At 40.8% G+C, this 18,030-nt stretch overlaps 1 long non-coding RNA gene across 1 annotated transcript; it reads left to right on the forward strand.

Annotated features, from left to right (window-relative positions):
* Window positions 1-1,420: 1,420 nt before the first annotated feature.
* Window positions 1,421-17,533, forward strand: LOC116666321. The gene is made up of 3 exons (XR_004323108.1): window positions 1,421-2,451; window positions 9,539-9,622; window positions 17,430-17,533. It is a non-coding gene; the product is annotated as an uncharacterized LOC116666321 (long non-coding RNA).
* The last annotated feature ends 497 nt before the right edge of the window (window positions 17,534-18,030 follow it).

An 18,030-nucleotide genomic window follows, 5' to 3' on the forward strand; every position in this document is an offset into this window, starting at 1 on the left:
ACCTGCTGGGCAGAGCAGGTCTGGAGGGCTGTGAAGTTTGGGGATGGGGCTTGGGTGCACTGGACAGAAGCTGCCCCAACTTGCCCTGAGAAAGAAGGGTGGGCAGAGGATGGAGAGCCCCTGGAGTACCAGATCCTGGAGAAAGGGCGACGCCCTGGTGTCAGTGAGACTTCTACTGGGAGCCCGGTGGCCATGGGGTCCTTCAAAGGCACTGCATCCAACAGGGTGTAAAGTAGGAGCTGAAGCTTCCTGGCTTTGCTTTCCCCTGCCCCTAATTCAGGCAAATGCAGCAGGGAAACTGGAGGAGTTAGTGTCCACCTTCCCACTTTTCAATTACCTGTTAAAATATTTTTTCCCTTGTTCTGGCCTCATTGGCTTTTAGTACAGCATCTTATGCTGGACACACGCGGGACCATGGATTGCACCTCATGAAGCCCCAGCCACCACAGTAGCCCAGCACTGTGCTGAATGCTGGGTCAAGCCTGCAGGCTCCTCGGCCCATCACAGTGGGGGAAGTAATGAGGTAAGTAAGGTGGCTGGCACTGAGCACGTTTTGAAGCCTGTAGGTTGTATTCGTCTTCAAAGCGATGGTGCCTGGGGGCATCTGGTTTCTGGTACTTGGGGCACAGTGGGGAGAAAGGCCAGTGATACCCAAGAGAGCCTTTCAGGTTCCTTCCTGCGTAGGGCAGTGCTTAGGTGTTACCAGGGGTAACAGTGCTCAGAGGAATCAGGAAAGCTTTTATCCAGAGGCATGAGTAGTGCTTGGCAGTCCTGATTGCAGGCTTCTAAAACAGTGGACCCACACGAGTGAGGGGGACTCAACGCCGGCGTCCTTAGCCCTCGGAGGAGGAGGACACCTGGGGAGGCAGGATCCTGATGGACCACAGTCACCATGATCCTGGAGCTCTCTGACCCCTCTTCCTTCTGACCCACCACTGACACGTTTGTCTCAAAGGTCATGGGATTCCTCCTCTTCGGAGTTAGATTTGTGCTTAGTAATCACCCAGAAGAGCTTCTCTTTCCACTTTCCACTGGGGACTTCCTGCCATGGGGATGGGATGGAGGGGACACACTCACCCCACATCACCCTTTGGTGGGGCCCATGCCTTACGGTGCAACAAGGGCTTAGAGTTTAGTTTCTGGGAACTCAGATGGAAGCCCCCACCCCAACACCATCAAAATGTGGCTGACATAATTTATTCAGCAAAACGAATATCTACCAAAGGCCAATGCTGACAAACTGGAGAGTTTAGATGACATGGGTAAATTCATTGAGAGATACACACTGCTAAATCTCACTGAAGATAGAAGTAAGTGAAATGAATAGCTGTATATATATTAACAGAATCAAATCTGCAACTTAATAAAATCCTCTCAGGCTTCTGTTTTGAACAAAAATGAAGCAGCAGGGATGGGATTTGCTCTTCTACCTTAAACAAGGAAAACTCAGAAATGTGATGCATGAAACAACAGTGGTCAGACATTTGACAGGAGAGTCAGCTTAGAGAGAGAGGGGCCAGCGGAGCAGAGCCCAGTGACGGTCCCAGTTCACTGCCTGCAGACCTCCAGACTCCACACAGGGATGGGGAGCCCAGACAGAGCCCAGTGGCCTCCCTGCGTTGACTCCTCAACTCCTCGGGGTTAGAAGTTCTGGAAAGTCGGGGTGGCTGGAGGTCCCAGGGCTGCGTACCAGTTGACGGGAGAGTGTCACAGAGAGAGCCGCTGTGCAGGGGGCCCCCCAGCTGGGACCCACGTCTGAGTACAGATCAGCGAATGCTTGTGAGGAAAACATCCAAGAATAAGGAAGGAACCACCCCAAAGAAGTAGTAGGAATAGTCCCCACCATCCAGAGTGAAGAATCCTCACAGGACAGGACCTGTGAGAGCACCAGGGTGGGGGCGGGTATCATCCCACCCATGGGGAAAATGCAGCCCATTACAGGCTTCTCTGGTTTCTCCTAATGATGTGTAAGCAAGCCGTGAAAACCAGAGATTCTCCCAGAGGTAAAGCCACTTTCTGGCCTGGGACTGTGAATGTCCCCAAGTCCAAGCAGAGACAGAACACACTTTGGACAACAGGGGACCTGTTTCTCCAGTTCCTCTGGCCTGAAAAAGGGGCTCTCTCTGGGGACAGGTGCCCGTGCCAAAGCTACCACGCCTGCCGTTTCCCTGTTGCCACTCACTGCACCTTTGTGACTGTGGCTGATCTTTTGGGGCAAGGCTGGAAGAGAAAAAAGGAAAAAAACATAAAAAGAAAAAAAATGACTTCCTCCCCCACTTTTTTGTTGGCAGGACCCTCTGGTTAGTCCTCTGGTGAGACACTGGGGGTTTATGTTTGAGTTTTTGCTGTAAAGCTCATGCTGAACGGATGAGAGCGTGGAGTCTCCCTTTGATTCAGCCAATGCCGGGAAAGAGAAGAAAAATAATTCCACGAAACTCACCTCCATTGTGGGTAATTACTCAAGTCTTAACTTCTCTCTTCGTTTTACCTTCTATTTTTAATTTTTCACAGTCTTCTCATGGTTATTTTTTATGGTCAGTTCAGAGTTTTCAGCTGTAATCTGCAGGTGAGATAGACTATGGAGAATTTATTCCATTTTGGCCAGTGCCAAAATCAATACAAAACTTTGAAGCACGTAGCAATTCTTGGACCCTCCCAAAGACGAGGGTGTTGTTAGATTGCTTACTAATCCCTAAGCAAATATCTGAAAGTCTAGTTGTTTCTTTTCTACTACAACTGCATAGAAATAAATTTAATCCCCAGATTATTCCCCAACCAACTTTCTCTTAGAGCAAAAGATGGAGAGATGGTCATATTCTAATTGACCTAATCTATTCAGTAAACTGAGGACTAAGGGAGGAATAGGATTTAGCCAGATCACTGGAGGGAGAAGAGAATTCTACACTGCCCTTGAGTTTGACAGGGACTCTCTGGAAGGCGAGTCCTCTGTGCTTTGTGTTCATGCATTTGGCTGGATCTCCACACTGATGTATGTTTTCATCTCTAGCAAGTTCAGATAGCAAATGAAAAGTGCATATATCCTACCCAACATAATAAAAGAGATTACTTTTTTTTTAAATAAAATAGAAAAGACAACTGTACATAGTTAACACTCTCACCACTTAAAAAAAAATAATGCAACCAATATATCCCCTGAAGGTAAAATGAAGTTAAACACAGTGAGGTTCAATTGATCCTCCCCATTCTAGAAGTCAGCAGGATAGGAGCCCCCTCAGCTATTAGAATTCCCAAGACCTTGGTCAGGTTTGTGGCCTGTTCCTGGTCATCTGGGTCCACACCAAATGAAAGGTCTGAGAGGGGAAGTGAAAGGGCACGAGAGGAAAGTACAAATGAGGGCACTTTGGGTGACGTCAGTAACGCTTATTAAACCACAGTCGTAATCTAGAAACCCCCCTCTCCGGCCCCGGGGTCAGTTTCTGTTGTCATATATAATAGTCAGGGGTTCAACAAAAAAGTATGAGACATATCATATGGCAAAAAAAATTTCAGTTTGGACAGACAAAGCAGTCTTCAGGGCCAGATTTGGATACAACACAAATGTTAGAACTACCAAAGAATTTAAAATAACTATGATTAGTATGTTAAAGGCTTTTATGAAACATGTAGACAGCATGCAAGATAGGTAATTTCAGGAGAGAGCTTATAACAGTAAGAATGGGTTAGATTAGAAACAGCGGGGAGGGTACAGCTCAAATGGCACAATGAAGGGCTTGAGGGACAGGGATGGGGTTGGAACGTTTACTGAGCAGCGGCTGCCTCCCTCATTCATCCACAGCTCCAGGATTAAAGGGAACGCTGCATTTTTCTGCACACTCCTTTTTGTGTTTGTGAAAGGGGAGTGCGTGGATGAAAAAGGGATCTCAGTTTCAGGCAGGATGCGTCATTTTTGATAAAATCAATTGAACCACCACAAAACCTACAGAAGCAGCCAGGATTTGGTGAGGATTACCCGGCGCCTGCCCGGGCCTGGAGGGTCCCATTCCCCCCAAGGCTAAGACATCCTTGTTGACTGCGGAGGCGCAAAGCATCAGTGGAGGGTGCGGGTCTGCATCTTGCCAGAGCAAGAGAAAAGGTCAAAAGGCCTCGATCTGTAAATCAGCACCTCCTTTTCCAACTGGTATGGATTCAAATCTGACCTGGAATCCACCGGCTCAGGGGCGCACCGCCACCTCCTCCCTCCTGGGGTGGAGGCGGCCTAGCCCACAAGCCTGCAAATAGGGCTCCATCTCGTCCCACGTCCAAGGCCCTTTGCACAACAACTCTCTGGCGCTGACTAGTGATTTGGATCTCCTGTCGACAACCTGGAGAGGACGAGGAGTGTATTCGAGGGGCAGTTTGGGCAGACTCTTAATCTGGGCTTCATAGAAATAATCTGACATGGAATTTTTTTTAAAGACATGGAATTTTTAAATTAGATGACTATGTCAGGAATTCTACTGATGAAAAAATAGTTGTTTGGATTGAAGTTATGGCCTCATGGCTCCCCTATATGAAACCCCTAATTCCAGAACTCGTTGCTATAAATTACTTAATAAGAAAATGCATGAAAGAGTAAAGACAAAGTAGCAAGTTTTGTCCAAAATGACTTAAAAATGTCAGAGCCTGGAAATGAGTTAAATGAATTTGGGTTATGTAAAATTTGAGCACATTTCTACATGAGACATCTTTTTTCATAAAGAAGTAAATATCATTATCTTAAGAATATATAAAGATAAATTTATTTCAGACGGTCTTACTATGAACAATTTGTCTCCTCTTTCATGAATTTGATATTGTATGCTTTTCTTAAATCGATTCGATTATTTGTATTTATTCTTTACCTGTTTAGAAAGTTTTCACTGTATTGATTGCTACCTTTTAAAATATCAAGGAATTCTATCTTTTCACAATAACTATGATTTTTTTCTGTTAAAAAATCAATGTGTCTAGTAAAAAATGTAAGTGGTGCTACAGAAAAATATTGAATCAAAGATAGTAAATAAAGACTTCATGTCCACGGATCAGGCAAAAGCCGTTCAGGTGAACCCCTCCAGCCCAGAAGTCCTGGCCCCTGAGCAGAGGTGAGAAAAGAGGGCTGCCCTCAGACCCTTCTGCAGGTCTGGAGACTCCCAGCCCCAGCCTCTCCTCGGGTTCAAGGGCGCTGCATGGAGTCCCCGTGGGAGCTTAGGCTCTGCCCAGGTTCTGGCATCATCGCTGCCTGGAGCCGCCTCCTTCCCAAGAAACCCTCCCTCTCAGAAGAAGGCGTACATTTTCAGGAGAAGGTGTTCCAGCGGCGGCTGGGAGCGTCCAGGGCCATCGCAGGGGTCAGTGGGTGCCCGCCCGAGGGAGGAGCGCTGGGCGCGGCAGCGCTCGGGACACCCGGATCCCGGGAGCTACGCGAGGGATGCGTGCCGCCCCTTCAGCGTGCCAGATCCCACGCCGGCCTGGGAAAGATCTTAACTTCTGTCGGGCCAGGGGTCCCCGACGCAGGGAAGCGAGTTAGGAGGACGTGGATGGCCACGGAGGACAGTCATTTTCCAGGATGTGAAACGGGATGCTCTTAAGGAGCCCAGAAATCTTTTTGTCCCCAAGTGCCTGGAGGTGCCAAGGAGTCCCGGATGTCCCTTAGGACACTGGACGCGGGACTGAGATGATTCGAGTGTCAGAACAGAGGTCGGGTCTGTGGGTGGTGTCTGCGTGTCCTGGTGATATTTGATACTGGAAGCAGAGGCGCGGGACCATTAAATTGGCGGGGATTCGCCAGACCTTTGTGGCTGCGACCTCAGCTCGGGCTCTCTTATCTAGCTCTGCCGGCGCCTAAACCCTGAGGGTTCCGCGTGCCTTTCTGCTCTTCCTGGGCGAGGCTCCAGGCGGGATCCTTTCCCAGCGCGTCCCGCAGGCACAGGGAACCCCAGGGAGACGCCCGCGCAGGACAATGTCCCAGGCGAGGTGCGGCCGGCAGGGGGCAGGCGAGCGGCGGGAGGGTGCTCCCAGCGCAAGTCTTCCTCTCCGGTAAATACAGCGGGGATTTCCTGATTTAAAAAACAAACACAACAATCTCTGACTGTAATACTGTTTATCTTAATCTATTTCTTTAAATAATAATCTATTAACAAGTGCTGACTGCCATATAAAATATGAAGGAGAAGAAAACTTATGCCAAATGTTGGCAAGGATGTGGAGGAACAAACTCTTGTTCATTGCTGGTGGGAATGCGACATGGTACAGCCGCTTGGGAAGACAGTTTGGCGGTTCTTACAAAACCAAACATGCTTTTGTCCAGCAGTCTCTCTGTTATTTGCACAAAGGAGTAGAAAATAACCCTGCCAAAAACCTGTACACGGATGTTTGCAGCAGCTTTATTCATAATTGGTAAAACATGGAGGCCACCAAGATGTCCTTCAGTAGGTGCAGGGAAAAATAAACCATGATACATCCAGACAACGGAATGTTACCAGTACTGAAAAGAAAGGTGCTAACAAGCCACAAAAAGATGCGGAGGAATCCTACTGCATACTACTAAGTGAAAAAAGCCAATCTGAAATGGCTACATGCTGTATGATTCCCACTTTATGACATTCTGGAAATGGCAAAACTATGGAGACAGTAAAAATATCAGTGGTTACCAGTGGTTGGGGGAGGGAGGGTGGAGCACAGACAACTTTCAGGGCAGTGAAAACACTCTGTATATACTATGAAGGTGGATACATGTCAGTAAACATTTATTCAAACTCATAGGATGCATAGCAACAAGTAAGCCCTAATGCACACCATGGATTTGGTGATAATGTGTCAATGTAGTTTCATTGACTGTAACAAATGTACCTCTTCAGTGCAGAATGTTGCTTGTGGGGGAGGCTGTGCATGTGGGGGGGGGGGGCGGCAGGCAGGTTATGGGAATCTCCTTATTTCCACTCAATTTTGCTATGAACTTAAAACTGCTCTAAAAAAATTTAAAAATCTATTTTAAAAAAATTTAGAGGTTGCCTTTAGAAATCAAGTGTGTCAATGGCCTCAAAATTCTGGCCTATTTACAATAAAACATCCAAAATAATGATTTCCTTGAAGAGACAATGAGATTGAATATGATCAGTTAAAACAAAATCAACTTATTTTTCATATGTTTTTAAAAATGCATAACTACATATTTGCTTGAAAAATATCACCCAGATAGAAGTCATTGTTAATCTACAATATTTTCCAGTCTCCCATTGTTGCATCTTAATTTAATATTTTCTTAAGAATGTATGCCCCAAATGAGAAATCTAATTATTTTTATTCTCACCAGTCTTCCAGAAACAAGTAGTTAATATTTAAATACTGCAACAATAGAAAAAATAACAAAGTTAATTAAAAAACCAGTTTCTTTTAACTAAAAAAAACTTAATACTAGTTAAAGATAGAGAAAAAAAGACTTCTACTTCTTAAGATGGAGTAACGGAGACTGGGTTCACCCTCCTGAATGATGCAGAACTGCACGAATTTGTGTCTTATAGATACATACCCATGTTATAATGAATACATGAACATACACACACACACAAATGTGGAACACCAGAAGTTACAATTACATGGGTAAGTATGACTTTTTCTTGTGGTAAAACCCTTTTAAAATAACTGATTATTTAATCAAAAATCGTAACAGTGTTATGAAGGTTTCATAATTATGTAAATGTGAAATATATAACAAACGTTAAAAAGTTTGGGAGAGGGGAGGGTGTAGCTCAGTGGTAGAGTACTGCTTAGCTTTCTGACCTGACCAGCGACCCGGATACATTGTACAGTAACTCAGCGTGTACGGGGCAGTGTGAATGGTGTGAGCCCGTCTGAAAAGTACAGTCATAAAATGATACATGCCACATTGTTAAACCCTGGTTGCCACTGGGTGTCAAAATTATTGCTTTGTTTTATTTACTATTTTTATTTGGCTTTTTAATTTTCTTCTTTCTGTTTTTCTTCTTTCTTATTCATGTTTTCTTATTTTTATAAAAATGTAATCTATTTGTCTCTTTTTAAGGTTCTTTTTAAGAAGTGAAAGAAAAAAAATAGACAACAGGGTTTGGGGAAGCGATCCCCACTGACCAAGTATACTAAGGTCGAAGCAACCCTGACATGAGTAAACAGAGAGGGAAGTAGAACTTTGCTGCAGCAAACCCTCCCTTTGTGGGAACGCAGGCACAAGCCCTTTCTCCAGGTCGGGCTAGATGCTCACCGAGAATTGCTCTCCTGATTGCCCTCCAAGCATTAAACACCAATGAATTTAAAATATCCATGGAGGGGGGAGGGTATAGCTCAGTGGTAGACTGCATGCCTAGCATGCATGAGGTCGTGCGTTTAAATCCCAGTACCTCCATTAAATCAATCAATAAACCTAATTACCTCCCCCCATTTAAAAAAATTAAATTAAAAAAATTAAACATCAATGGAACCCAAAATCTCCAAGTATCTATATTGTTAAATTTAATTCCACAAATTTGATGATTTGATTGGCTGAACACTCAATATGTTCCAGGTAAGATTTTGTTTACAAACATTGTCTTGAGCCTCCCAAGCCCTCTCTGGGCCAGAGTTATGTTCCCTTGTTACTAATAAGGAAATAGAGCCAGTGAATTTTAAAACACTTTCTAGAGGCCCTCCACCAATAAGTGGCCTCCTTTAACTTTCAGACTCGAAAGCACACATTTTAACTTAAGCACATAACAATTTAAAGTATTTGAAGTCAGGGCAAACACTTCCATAAGCTTCACTTTTAGTAGAGGCCTGATCTTCCAACAAAAGGTGGGTCAAATTCAATTATCCAATTCCCACTGTAAATATCCAGACCCACTGCCTCTCCCCTCTTCTTCCATGCTCTCTAGTCTGAAATGCAGTCGTTATGACATAATGCATTCTAAAGCATATTTACCTGCTATTTTCAGATTTTTCTGTTCTCTTCTGGACCCAAGCTACCTGGGTCCAGACCTGGTAGGCTCCCAGGTCAATTACTTAATAGCTGTGTGACTTGACAAGTTGCTGACCCTCTCTGTACCTTCTCTCCTCCTTGGTAAAGCTTATTATTTGTAATAATAACAGGACCTCTTTCTTCAATGGATTGAGATAATTAAATTAGTCAATGCTCAACTCGTGCTACCTTCTTCATCATTTTGTTTCTCACCTATACTGATGTGGGTTTTTTGTTTGCTTGTTTTTGCTGATGGGGGAAGGTAATTAGATTTGTTTGTTCGTTTGTCTGGAGGAGCTGGGGATTGAACCCAGCACCTTGTGCATGCGGAGCACGCACTCTACCACTGAGCTGTACCCTCCCCCACTGAGCTGTACCCTCCCCCATAGTGTTTATTTTTAATGCACTCAAAATCTGGTAAAGTAACTTCCCCCTTATGACTTCTTTTCAAAAATTTCCTGGTCATTCATGTACCTTCTCCCATAATGATTAGCTGAACACATTTTTTTAGAATCCCTGACCCATAGAAGGCTGAGAGCCCATCTAGATAGCCTCCTGAGAACCTCTTCTTCACCCGCACCCCTCTCTTCCCTCCAGGGAATTACCTTCATCGGACAAGTTCCCCCGAGGGAGTCCTGCCCCACCCGCACTGCCCCATGAAGGCTTCTTGAAGGCCCCAGGGTAAGCACCTCCGGGGAGATTTGTCAGATTTTTCGAATGTCTATCTGCATAGTCGGGGTGCTGGTAGCTGTTGGAGTCTCGTCCTTTGGCTCCTTCTTTGGGTTCACAGAACTGTTGGGAGACAGATGCCTGACAGAAAAAAAATATATCTGACTTCCTGGGTAGACTTACCTGCAAAATGAGCAAACTTATTGTATTAAAATATTAGACAATAAAAGACAAAGATAGTAAAATGATAGTGACACACACAGAACTCCAGTGGTCACTGTTAAGAGTGTGAAAGAAGGGGATGTAAGCAGCGAAGCTGACACACAAAAGTACTGCATGTGGAGATTCATTGTCGTACAACGGAATCAAGTTACAGATCCTTCTGTCTCAAGGATCCCTTGTTCTACACTTTTGAGCCACAGCCAACGCCGTCATCCTTCCTGTGCCTAACCCCTCGCCACTACTCATCTGCTCTCCCTCTCTACAAATTTGTCATTTCAAGAAGTTTTGATAAATGGGAATATATAGTATGAAACATTTTGAGACTGACTTTTTAACTCAGCATAATTCCCTTGTGATCCACCTGAGTTTTGCATGTATTTATACTCTGTTCCTTTTTATTGCTGAGTAGTCTTTCATGGTATGGAGGTACCATGGTTGGTTTGACCGCTCACCCGTTGAAGGACAGTTGAGTTGCTTCCAGTTTACGGCTATTGTGAAGATAAACTATATACTATACACATTCATATATGTGTGTGTGTCTGTGTTTGTGCAAACATAAACCTATTTCATAGCTCCAGAATAAATGTCCAGGAGTTCCAAAAGTGGGTTGTAGTTTTGTCAGAAACTGCCATCCTCTTTTCCAGACACACTGTACCATTTTGCATTCCCACCAACAACGTGTGAGTGATCTGGTTCCTTTACATCCTTGCCAGCATTTGGTGGGGGTACTATTTTAGCCATTCTGAAAGATGTGCTGTGACATCTCACTGTGGTTTCACCGTGCACTTCCGTAATGGCTAATGATTTTTACTATATTTTTCTGTGCTTATTTAAGCATCTGTATCATTTTCAGTAAAATGTCCATTCATGCCTTTCGCCTAGTTTCTAATTGAATAGCTTGTTTTCTTACTGTTGAGTTTTTAGAACTCTTCATGTGTTCTAAATTCAAGTCCCTTGTCAGATATGTGGTGTGCAAAATGATTTATCCTAGTCTGTAATTTGTCTTTTCAAAATATCTACAGGGTCTTTCCCAGGGCAGAGTTTTTAATTTTGATGAAGTCCAATTTAATTTTTTTTTCCTTTCTGTGGATTGTGATTTTTGTTGTCAAGCCTAAAATTTTGCTGAGCATTGGCTCCCCAGGATAGTTTTTCTTTTTTTTTTTTCTTAAAAGTTTTATAGTCTTACATTTTGCATTTAAGACTGTGATCCATTTAAGTTATTTTTTGTACAAGGTGTGAATTTAGGTCAAGGTTCATTTTTGTGCCTATGAAAACCCAGTTGCTCCAGCACCATTTTTTGAAAAGGCTATTCATCCCCCTTTGATTGGTTTATGCACCCTTTTAAGAAATCAGTTGGGTATTTGTATGGACCCTTTTTTTTTTTAATAAAATTAAAACTTAATATTTATCAATTATGGAAGTTTAGTATTTTTAAATAAAACATACTTCTGAAAATAGAATAAAACACTTTCCCAGGTCTAATGGGCCAATATGCATAGTGCTGCTTCCTTTAAAATATTAAAATGGAAAATAATTTAAGCCACTAAAATGATCAGCCAAGACTATACGTACTAAAAACCTATTGAGTTATATTGCTTTTTTCTATACATTAGAATTTGTTTTAAAATGCCCATTATAATCCTTGAATAAACAGTGTCTTAGTTCAGCGGCTGAAATTGATGCACTACCGCCACCTGGTGGAAATAACCTCCTTTTACAGGCTATTATTAAAAACACTGAAGGTGTGTAATCCTTGCAGGAGCCATTTTCTGCTTTCTCAGTTTCTTAAATCTGTTGTAACTTCAGATCTTTTTTCCTTTCTTAAAAATAGTCGTAGATGTTTGCCTCAAGAAATTTTATTTGTGGTGATATATTTTAATAGATAGTTTAATTTATTAAATAATGTGTCAGATATTAATCATTCTGATTAAAATTAAAACTACAAGCAGAATTTTTTCCTATGAAAATAAAAGTTGATTCTAAAAGTTATATAAACATTAGAAGTGTTAAAAAAATATACCAATTAATCTTGAAGAACATATTTTGAAGGAATACACAACCAAGTAATATTTGACAAGGGACTGAAGAATACTCAATGGAAAAGAGCGTTTCTTTAATAAATGGTGCTGGGGAACCGTGTTCAATATCTTGTAACTTATGGTGAAGGAGAATGTGAACACAAATATATGTATGTTCATGTATGACTGAGCATTGTGCTGTACACCAGAAATTGGCACAATATTGTAAACTGACTATACTTCAATAAATACACACACACACACACACACACACACACACATATATATACAAGAAAAATCCTTTTAAATGGTGCTGGGGAAATTGGACACTCACATGTAAAAGAATGAAACTGGACCCTTGCCTCACACCACTCATAAAAACTAACTAGGAATGGATTAAAGACATAAATATAAGACCTGAAACTCCTAGAAAGAAACACTAATAAAAAGTTCCTTGACGTGAGTCTTGGCAGTGATTTTTTTTTTTTTTTTTTTTTTTTTTTGGCTATGACACCTAAAACACAAGCAACAAAATAGAAAACAAGTGGGACTACATCAAACTAAAAAGCTTCTACACAGCAAAAGAAACAATCAACAAAGTGAAAAGACAACTACAGAATGGGAAAGTATATTTGCCAACCATGTATCTAATAAGGGGGTTAACATCCAGAATACATCATAAACTTAACAGCAAAAAATAATAACAACAATAATCAAATTAAAAATGGACAAAAGACTTGAATAGACATTTTTCCAAATAAAATATATGAATGACCAACAGGTACAATATGAAAAGAAGCTTAACTTCACTAGTCATTAGGAAAATGCAAATCAGAAGCCATAATGAGATACCACCTCATGCCTGTTAGACTGGCCATCAGCAAAAGATAAGAGAACAAGTCCTGGCCAGGATGTGAAGAAAAGGGGACCCTTGTGTCCTGTTGGTGGGATTGTGAACTGGGTACAGCTACTGTGGAAAACAGTACAGAGAAAGAGATCAGATTTGTAGTTACCAGAGGCGGCGGGTGGGGAGCAGGGGGAACTGGAAGAAGATGGCCAAAAGCTGCAAACTTCCAATTATAAAGAAGTACTAGGGATGTAATGAACCATACGATGTAGTTAACACGGCTGTGTGATATACAGGAAATTTAAGGGAGTAAATCCTAAGAGTTCTCATCACACGGAAAAACATTTTTCTTTCTTTCTTTTTTTTTTTTTTTGGTGTAGTCTATTCTACAATTTTGAAATCCCAGTCTATCCCTTCCCACCCTCCACCCCCCTGGTAACCACAAGTCTGTATTCTCTGACTGTGAGTCTATTTCTGTCCTTTATTTACGCTTTGTTTTTTGTTTGTTTGTTTGTTTTTGTTTTTGTTTTTTAGATTCCACATATGAGCGATCTCATATGGTATTTTTCTTTCTCTTTCTGGCTTACTTCACTTAGAATGACATTCTCCAGGAGCATCCATGTTGCTGCAAATGGCATTATGTTGTCGGTTTTTATGGCTGAGTAGTATTCCATTGTATAAATATATCACCTCTTCTTTATCCAGTCACCTGTTGATGGACATTTAGGCTGTTTCCATGTTTTGGCTATGGTAAATAGTGCTGCTATGAACATTGGGGTGCAGGTGTCATCCTGAAGTAGATTTCCTTCTGGATACAAGCCCAGGAGTGGGATTCCTGGGTCATATGGTAAGTCTATTCCTAGTCTTTTGAGGAATCTCCACACTGTTTTCCATAGTGGCTGCACCAAACTGCATTCCCACCAGCAGTGTAGGAGGGTTCCCCTTTCCCCACAGCCTCTCCAGCATTTGTCATTTTTGAATGACGGCCATTCTGACTGGTGTGAGGTGATACCTCATTGTAGTTTTGATTTGCATTTCTCTGATAATTAGTGATATTGAGCATTTTTTCATGTGCTTTTTGATCATTTGTATGTCTTCCTTGGAGAATTGCTTGTTTAGGTCTTCTGCCCATTTTTGGATTGGGTTGTTTTTTTTTTTCTTATTGAGTCGTATGAGCTGCTTATATATTCTGGAGATCAAGCCTTTGTCGGTTTCACTTGCAAAAATTTTCTCCCATTCCGTAGGTTTTCTTCTTGTTTTATTTCTGGTTTCCTTTGCTGTGCAGAAGCTTGTAAGTTTCATTAGGTCCCATTTGTTTATTCTTGCTTTTATTTCTTCTAGGAGAAAATTTTTGAGATGTATGTCAGATAATGTTTTGCCTATGTTTTCCTCTAGGAGGTTTATTGTATCTTGTCTTATGTTTAAGTCTTTAATCCATTTTGAGTTGATTTTTGTATATGGTGTAAGGGAGTGTTCTAGCTTCATTGTTTTACATGCTGCTGTCCAGTTTTCCCAACACCATTTGCTGAAGAGACTGTCTTTATTCCAATGTATATTCTTGCCTCCTTTGTCAAAGATGAGTTGACCAAAAGTTTGTGGGTTCATTTCTGGGCTCTCTATTCTGTTCCATTGGTCTATATGTCTGTTTTGGTACCAATACCATGCTGTCTTGATGACTGTAGCTCTATAGTATTGTCTGAAGTCTGGGAGAGTTATTCCTCCAGCCTCTTTCTTTCTCTTCAGTAATGCTTTGGCAATTCTAGGTCTTTGATGGTTCCATATGAATTTTATTATGATTTTTTCTAGTTCTGTGAAATATGTCCTGGGTAATTGGATAGGGATTGCATTAAATCTGTAGATTGCCTTGGGCAGTGTGACCATTTTAACAATATTCTTCCAATCCAAGAGCATGGAATATCTTTCCATTTTTTAAAGTCTTCTTTAATTTCCTTCATCAATGGTTTATAGTTTTCTGTGTATAATTCTTTCACCTCCTTGGTTAGATTTATTCCCAGATATTTTATTACTTTGGGTGCTATTTTAAAGGGGATTGTTTCTTTACTTTCTTCTTCTGTTGATTTGTCGTTAGTGTAAAGAAATGCAACTGATTTTTGAACGTTAATTTTGTAACCTGCTACCTTGCTGAATTCTTCAATCAGCTCTAGTAGCTTTTGTGTGGACCTTTTTAGGGTTTTCTATATATAGTAACATGTCATCAGCATATAATGACACTTTTACCTCTTCTTTTCAAATTTGGATCCCTTTTATTTCTTTCTCTTGCCTGACTGCTGTGGCTAGGACTTCCAGGACTATGTTGAATAGGAGTGGTGATAGTGGGCATCCTTGTCTTGTCCCAGATTTTAGTGGGAAGCTTTTGAGTTTTTCACCGTTGAGTACTATGCTGGCTGTAGGTTTGTCATATATAGCTTTTATTATGTTGAGATATGTTCCCTCTATACCCACTTTGGCGAGAGTTTTTATCATAAATTGGTGTTGAATTTTATCAAATGCTTTTTCTGCATCGATTGAGATGATCATGTGGTTTTTGTCCTTTCTCTTGTTGATGTGATGTATTACACTGATTGATTTGCGTATGTTGAACCAGCCTTGTGTCCCTGGGATGAACCCCACTTGGTCATGATGTATAATCTTTTTTATGTGTTGTTGGATTCTATGAATACTTTGAATATCTTATTTCAATCTACCCAAATTTAGAGTAAATACAACACTATCTTTATCCCCTTGGTATTTTCTATCATTAAAAAAAAAACACTTCACCTTCTTTTCTTTCTTTTTTTTGCTTTTTTTTTTATTGCATCTGTATGAGATAATTGATGCTAACTAAACTTATTGTAGTAGTCATCTTACAAATATGGATTTTTCACCTTGAACTTATGCAGTGATATATGTCAATTATATTTCAATAAAACTGGGGTGGGGAAGCAAAGGATGGGAAGTTATGTAAACCTATTTTGAAATCATTTAAAAACTCAAGGCTTTGTGCTAACAAATTCTTAAACATGATATACATGTATTTTCTGATTAAGTTATATTAAAATTTTTTAATTAAAAAATAATAATAAAGTCTACCTTTTCGATAAAGCAAGGCAAAGGCTTCTTGGCCAGTCTGGATGGGGCCTGTGAACACCATGCTCAGGGACCATGTGGTGGATGAAGTAGTTCCTGTGTGGCAAGAATTGTCTGCATGGCTTGTTCTGAGTAGGGTTTAAGATTTCTGGGGCAAGAAGCAAGAAAAAAGTCAGTGTTCATCCAAGAAGAAAAATGTCCTCTGAATTTTCCTACTTGGATTCTGTGAACTCAAGCCTGAAATGTATTATAACATAACTACTTATTATAATTATTATAATAAATGTTAACATTTGAGTAATAATATTGCCAAATATGAAAGGGAGAAAGTACTGTTTTAACATGACACGTTTTGGGAAATAGAGGCTCATGTGTATAAGCCTCTCTTCCAATTAACCTTTCAGGTTACTTACCCTCAAATCCGTTCCATTAAAAAATACGTGTGTGCTAATTGAGATATAACTTCTAACCCGATAGAGAAAGACAGTGGATCTTGGCTGAGTCCACGGTTTCTGGCTCAAGTGACTGTGCCTGAAACGTAGGAAGGAAAGCAACTATCTTTTTTCCTTTTTCTTCTTTTTAAACAGCATTGTTGAAGCATGATTGACATACACTCAACTGCCCATTTTTAAACTGCACAATTCGGTAAGCTTTGACATGTGTATACGTGGTAAACACATCACCGCAATCAGTATAGCACACACCCATCACCTAAAAGCTCCCCCGGCCCTCCACGTTGCTCTTTGCAGGCAGCCACTGATCTGCTTTCTGTCACTAGAGACTAGTTTGTATTTTCTAGAACTGTATATAAATGGGTCAATCAGCGAATGTTGCTTGCAGAATAGAACCTAACAGATACCAAAAGCTGGGCCAATAATGATGTAGGTTACAGGTGATACGGTGCACAATGGAAGTTTTTTTTTTTTTAAATACAGCAGTATTTTGTTATACTCTGTATTGCAGATTAAATTACATGGTACCTCATTTTTTTTTCTTTTGGTATAAAAAACACTAAATTATACTGTGGATATGAATGTCAGTGCCTTCATACACTTTTAGTTATCATATTTCTGAAAATTCTTACTGATATTTATCCCTTTAAAAAGAAACACCAAAAGAACCCTACTTTGATAGAGAAGGAATTTGAAAATGAAAAAAAAAAAAGCCAAATCAACTTTTAAAGGACTTTTAACTGTTTAGAAATATGGAATAGAGAATAATCAACTTCTAAGACATCCAAACTTTTCCACACTGGAAATAAAATTGTATGAAATTATTATTACTCTAAGTTTGTAAATATTTGCAAATTGGACACAGAAGTTTGCAAAATTGTCGGTTTACATTTTTTATCTAAATTGGACAGATCTGGGTAACTCACTCTAATTTTCTCCTCTAGTGAGGAGTCTCTCTAATTTTCTTCTAAATGTATACAATGTGTATATATGATTGTGTGTATTGTGCTTTTTCCACCAATTAAAAGTAGACTGAATGGGAAGTGAATTGCTTTGTCTCTTCAAAATGAATGGAGTTGCACTTCAGTTAAATTCCTGTCTAGAGTCTGCCACCCAGGCTTTGTGAATGAGGCAGACCGGGATTCCATCCAGTTCAATGGCTTGAGCCCCTGACAATGACTTTCCCGACCCAGAGATCATTCTGTGAAGGCATGCTACCTGCTGCTCCCCGGAAGAGCCGAAACCACTGAATCCCTGTCATTTGACGTCTTCTAAATACAGGACTTCAAAAAGTCAACAACATGAGTAAGTTGAGAAGAATAAACCCTCACTTTTAATTAAATTTTGCACAGTTTGCGTAACTGTATTCTTATAGGACAAATGCCAGTAACTATAAATCCCTACCCACTAGGGTATTAGTAGAAAAACCCTCAGTTCAGGTGTCCTGAGGACTGTCTTGTTGGCTGGGTTTCTGGTTCAGGCCCTCTTCCTTTGTTTGATCTGTTTGTCCTGGTACTCTGGTCTCCTTCTGTGTCCATATGATATGCCCTAAGCTGGCGATAAAACTGTATCAGAGCTGATATACTAATTGCAGAGGTGATTGTAATAGAAGATTCACGTAGAACAATTTAATTGAATGTTGAAAGGCTCACAAACTTGCAAAAAGTTGCAATCTAGTGCAAAGATTATTTCTTTTTCCAAAACCATTGAAGAGTAAGTTGTTGACCCCAAAACCATGACCACTGAATACTGTAGCAGGTATTTCCTACAAATAAGGGATTATTCCCACATAAC

This window comes from Camelus ferus, chromosome 10 (assembly GCF_009834535.1).
Source record: "Camelus ferus isolate YT-003-E chromosome 10, BCGSAC_Cfer_1.0, whole genome shotgun sequence".
Classification (NCBI taxonomy): Eukaryota; Metazoa; Chordata; class Mammalia; order Artiodactyla; family Camelidae; genus Camelus; species Camelus ferus.